The following is a 6,178-nucleotide window of genomic DNA, read 5'->3' on the forward strand; positions in this document are numbered from 1 at the left end:
AGACCAATAAATTTGGTTGCTAATATATTATTAACATCTTTAGGACCAAATATTATCATCATTATCAATTAAAAATATTTTGAGTATCATTTTAACAATTAAAAAGTCGGGACTCACTTCAGCACTAACTTGCTCATTCTCTTTACAACGGGTTTGCTCAATCTTCAGCCCTAAAGTCGGGAGCTCCAAGGCAGATTGGGAGCTCAATCTTCTTCAAATTTTGGTGCGTCTCTCTCTCTCTCTCTCTCTCTTCGTAATTTCTTATTATTTCTGAGATTGAACTTTTTTTGTGTGTATATATATCTTAATGCGTGCTGGAATTGAAGAATTCTTTACATAGATTGAACTTTTGTGTATATATATGTATATCTAATCTAATGCGTGTTGGAGATGAAGAATTGTTTTCTCGCACAGTTCAATCAATACTGTATTTCGTATGCTGTTAATTTGTTGTTTCAATGAGTTTTCAGGGGGTACAGTATCATTTTCTTTTTTTGATTTTCAATTTCTGATTTTCAATTTCTGATTATTACATAATTGATTTTCATTGATTTGGAAGCCAATTATGGAAAAGAAAAAAAGAAAAAGAAAAATCAATTATGGAATTGTGTGAGGGTGTCTTTTACAGGTGAGTACGAGATTGCATGTCATATGCCTTTAAAACAGCTACAGAGGATAAGTAGATAAGTAGGTGAGTACGAGATTGCATGTCATCAAGCTAATACACATGTTGCAATTGTAATTGTGCAATTGTGCACATTTGCACCCACACCCACAAACGAACACACACTCACAGAGATTCAAGCTGTATTTACTGGTTCAAATGGGCCATTATTTTGGATTTGATGATTTAGAAATTTCTAAATTCTGGCATGTACTTGTGCTAACAATCATATATGATCTACAACAAATGATTTATGTTTAAGAGATGGTGGGACTCATGCTATTTTGGGAAATTTTTTAATTCTGAATTTTCTTGTTGCTAGATGGTGTGAAAATTGCTATTGAATTAGCACTTGTTGTTGAAGTATCAGTCTATTTGTTTTGTTGTGATACTATTAGGAACTCTTCTCTTTTGCTTTTATAATTCCAATATGTGACTTAGAGAAGTAATATGTATATGTGTTTATATTGAATTCATTTTCATTTGTTTCTTTTCAGTTGGTTGGTCAAATTACACGCACCGTAACCATTTTCCGAATTGATGAGGTATTTACCTAAGTTTCTTAAAATTTGAGTAATTATAAACTTTAAGTGTATAATCTAAAATAGTTCTATGTATTATTGGTGGGCTATTTTTAACTAAATTAATGGTATTCTTACTATTAATATGTATAAATTTTCTCCGTACATTCTCCATTCATGCGTGTTGTAGTAGTCATTGTGCTATTATATGTAGCAATGCCTTTACTTATTACATACTACACAGCCATTGAAATTTCAAGGTTAATTTTTTTTTGTCTCTTGAGAGTAACTGTTAACACCTTATTCATTGTTTAAAGAAAATTATACTGGTTTCTTGTTTTGTTGGATGTGAGAGTGCTCCATTTTGTTTCTCTTCGATTATTGATTTTATGGGGGATTTGTATATGCTTGTAGGTATATAGGCTTAGGTGCTTTGGTTGTACAAGGTTTATGCCTCCACCTCTCTTTTATGGAATAAATATTTTTGTCCTATAGTTCATTTTGAAGTATAAGAAGGTTATAATTTTGTCCAAATATAGTGGATACTGACACAATTATAAAATGTCTCCATTGTTACTTGAAGAAAGCATAATATGACAGTTCATATTATAAGCTTAAGTTAGGTAATTACTAATTATAAGTTGACTTTTATGATGATGGTGGGTGATGGAAGAATGAATGTACATCATCAAGTTCTTATTGTGTAAATTTTTCAATAGAGGAAGTTGAAAGGACATTTAATTGAGATTTCTAGACAAAATGATGGACAAGAAGATAGAGAGAAAAAAATAACTATTGCCAAGAATTAGTTTTAATGTTAAGTTAATAAAATTGATTTAACTCATTCTATTCAATTTAGCCTTTTTTCAAATGTGTGGCTGGTTTGAATTCTCTCGTCTTTGAATTTTTGTAATCACATAGGTCGTGATCTTTGTGTTTACTATAACCTCTTAATAGATCAATGTCTTTTGTGTATTTTACAGGTTGAGAGCTCTGTTTCTGCTCCTATGGATAGGCAAAACACCCGTGGTCTAACAATGGCCCATGCACCCTCCGATATGGTCTAGCATCTATCCCATTTTCACACCAAACTATGAGGCAACTATCCTCTATCATTTTGTCCATCTCACAGATAACTGAGTCACCAATATTTCTACCTTCTAAAACCGCAAAGAAATGCAATCTTCCTAATATAACATCAAAATCTATATGATAATGCACAGTAAGCAGGCATTCCATAGAAAAAGTCAGAGTTCTTGTTTTAACAAAATGATAAATAATAGATGAACAACTCAAATCATATATTAGCCTTCTAAGAGACCTTCTGATTGATTAGAACTTTGGTTCATGCTTTTGTCCCTAGACGTTTTCATTTGGATTTCTAAGAAAATGGTGTTGAACATCATCTCTGGTTTGCCAGGAAAGAGCATTAGGGAAGGCCACTGAAGCCCTTCCTTTGCCAGCATTCTCAAACTAGGCATGGCAAATGCAAAGCCATAGCGTAGTGTTGAAATCGACTGTGGTTGATATCTTCATAGAGTTTTAATTCATATAATGAACTATGTTGAACTATTTTGATCCTATTTTGAGTTTTAACTCATATAATAAACTATGTTGAAATGAATTTGGATACTTTGTGTTTTAATTTTTGTAAAATTTTATTTTCAATATACTCTTTGTGGTTTGGGAGTAGAGTGCCTTTGGTGTGTGGATTTTAAATTTTTATTTTATTTTATTTGATTGGATGACAAATTTAATTTTTGTGCATTTTAAGCTATGAAATTAAATGGTTACGAAACATTTTCTAAATTGAGTTTTAGCGACGAAAATGTGTGGTAGAGAAAGTTATTTGTCTTTTAGCGACCAAATATAGTTGTCGTGAAAAATGTCATTATTTTATTTTTTGCGACCAAATTGGGATATTTTGTGACGAAGTATTAGCGACCAAATGTTTAGTCTTCTAAAATTAAACATTTTGTGACAATATAAAATTGGTTGCTAATTGTCATTTTCAGTGACATTTTCAAAAATTTGTCACTAAAGACTTTTCTGGACGCACTTTTAGTGACTTTTTTAGTGATGAAATTTAATTTTGTCACAAAAACTATTTAGAGACCAAAATAATGGTTTTAAAAACCAAAATAATTGATCGCCAAAAGTCTTATATGTTGTACACTGACAAAAATTCATTGTTTGCCTTTGTAGTGTATTGATGGACTTAACACTAATCAAATTATGGAACCATCGTGTGGTTTTGCTTCTCCAAAACCACAAGAATTGTTTAGTGAAAGAAGACCTGTCGATGAGAAAAGCATAGAGTTTGTTGTTCATCAACCACCGCCTTGTGATTCTAGTTCTGTAAGCCTTCCTAATTCCAATAACTCGGTCCCAATATAGATTTAGCATGGTATATCAATTTAAAAAATTAAAAAATAGTGATAATATGCCATGGCATTAAGAAAAACCAATGGGTCAAATTTCGATATTCAATCGGATTTTTATAAGCTATCTTTTATATCATATTTGAAATTTTATAGCAATACCAAATTATATTTAAATGGTTTGTTTTATGACTTTTTAAACATTAGTGAATTTATTAAAATAAAAATTAAAAAAATCTTTAAACTTTTGTAGTCTAATCAACTAGATGAACCAAAAAGTAAATAAATAAATAAATTTGAAAAAAAAAAATCTACTACAGAAACAGAAAAAAAAAGAAAGAAAAAAAAAAAAAAAGAGGAAGAAGAAGTAAAAACAGTTGGCTTTTAAAACTTTTTTTGGGTCTTCATTGAATTGTTTTTTAATTTTGATTTTTTTTATATATTTTAAATTTTAGATTATTCTACACTAGAGAAATCAGAAAAGTTAAAAAATTTTATACAAATTTGAAAAGAAAAGAAAATACTAAAAGATAAAAAAATTTAGAAAAAAGTTATGACTTTTTCAACTAGAAGCCAAACATCTTAGTGAGGGATTCCCATGTAACTAATTAGGCCAAATTGAAGAACGTCAAAGGAAAAAATAAAAAACTTTTGTCCATTGCACGGATGTGAGATGCATGCTGGTCCCAAAACTGGCCTTATGGGTGTTGTTGGAACCACGAGCCTCTCACAACTGACATTAGACAACCTAATGCACTAAGGTCATGTTTGTTTGGGTGGACATGAGCTTGGGATTGGACTAATAGTCCAATAAAATTATTAATCTGATGTTTGGTTAAACAATTGAAGTAGGGACTAATTATTTTAAACTTGACTATTTATTTTATTTTTTTTGATTTTGAACATCAAGCTTAATCTCAATTCTATCATCATCCCTAACAAATGAAATTTAATCCTAGCTCCCTATCTCCACTTTACTTCAAGTAGCCCATCCTCCATACCTCTGCTACCCTAAAGCCCGTCATCACCCACGCCCTTAATCTCAATTCTACCATTCCTAACATGCGAAATTGTAACCTTAGCCCCCACCTCTACCTCTACCTCTATCTCAAGTAACCCATCCCTCACCTTGTTGCTACCTTTCACCCCATCTCGACCCACCACTACTAGCTCTCAACCCATGTACACCCTCATATGCCCTTCCCTAAGACCATTTTTTTCTTCTTTAGCACGCCAACCCTACTTATCCTCCCTCGATATCTCTTATTTTTCTTCTTCTTTTTCTTATTTTTCATCTTCTTCTTCATCTTCTTCTTCTTCTCCTCCTCTCTTTCTCTTTATTGAATGCACTCTTACACAATTCCTCCTTCTCTATCAAAGGGGTTGCACAAAGAAGTGAAATGAGGTAGGGGCTAAAGTGGGTAAGGATAGGCTAGAAATGGGTGATAAATTGTAAAGAAGGACTAAAGAGGGTGAGGTTGGGGCTAGGGGTAAGCAAGAGCCATCACAGCTAAGACAATAGATGATTCTATGCCATCCTCATTCCCTTACTTGCTGGCTTTGCCTCCCTGATGTGGATTCGAAACCTTGACAGACACAGGAAGTCAATACATGCTTTTGGGACATTCACTATCTCACTTTAGGTAAGATAGAGAGAGCGTACGGGTAGGAGGGGGTTAATGGTGTTAGGGAGTAGTGAGAGAGGGTTAGTAGAGGCTAGGGGTGGCAGCCAAAGATGGTGGTAGTGGGTGGTGTAGAGTTAGGGTTAGGGTTTGAAAGGTTAGGAATGAAAATAATATTGTAATAAAAAATTAGGGATGAGTTTAGGTCCAATATTAACCTCACTCCATCTGTCTACATTCATTCTCGTCTTCACTTTCTCTTTCTCTCCCTTTCTCTTTACTCTTCATCCTCTCTCATACTTCATATGTAGGAGAAGATGAGCCTAGATCTCTTAATTTAGGTTTTTGAAGGCAGCATCAATGATGATAACTTGGGTTTTAGGTGGTGAGAGGATATGGTGGAGGTTGTGATGAGAGCAAGGAAGAGACTAGGGATGTCACGTAGATTGTAAGGGAATGAAGAGGTAGGGCAGTGGAGATGAAAGGTATTGCAACTAGGAAGATGAGGAGGGCAGAATACAGGAATAGTAGAGGATAGTTGGTGCGAAAGACAAGAAATGAGGTGGACAAGTGTGGCAAAGAAGGAAGAAAAAGAGGAGGTAGGTGTTGCTAGGGATGCAAATGGTGGTAAGGTAGGGAAGAGCGGGTGGTGAGTGGGGAAGGGTAGTGAGGTGTAGAGAAAAGATTATCGAGAATGAGATGACAAAGGGAGAGGGTTTAGCAATGATGCAATATTTGTATCATTTTCAGTTTTCAATTTTTTAAATGGTAATTTACTTAGAGATAAAATGGTGATAAACAAAATTTAGAAAATGGAGACGGTAAAGAGACTGATTTGTGGGGACAAATAAAGTCTCTCGTAAATAAAAACCAAAAAGAAGAAAAAAGGATTTGGCTTCTCCATGGAGAGAAGTCTAATTCTGTCCAATTGGCAGTCAGTCTTGTCACAAATTTCATTTTAATTATCTAACTCTTCATTTTTATAGGTCT

General features: G+C 33.4%; 1 pseudogene; it reads left to right on the top strand.

The window, feature by feature from the left end:
- Positions 1-5,633, top strand: part of LOC145816082 (serine carboxypeptidase-like 18) — a 29,943-nt pseudogene extending 24,310 nt beyond the window's left edge.
- Positions 5,634-6,178: the final 545 nt, after the last annotated feature.

Source organism: Camellia sinensis, unplaced genomic scaffold, assembly GCF_055761805.1.
Source record: "Camellia sinensis isolate YWXY unplaced genomic scaffold, ASM5576180v1 Unanchor3, whole genome shotgun sequence".
In the NCBI taxonomy this organism is placed as follows: domain Eukaryota; kingdom Viridiplantae; phylum Streptophyta; class Magnoliopsida; order Ericales; family Theaceae; genus Camellia; species Camellia sinensis.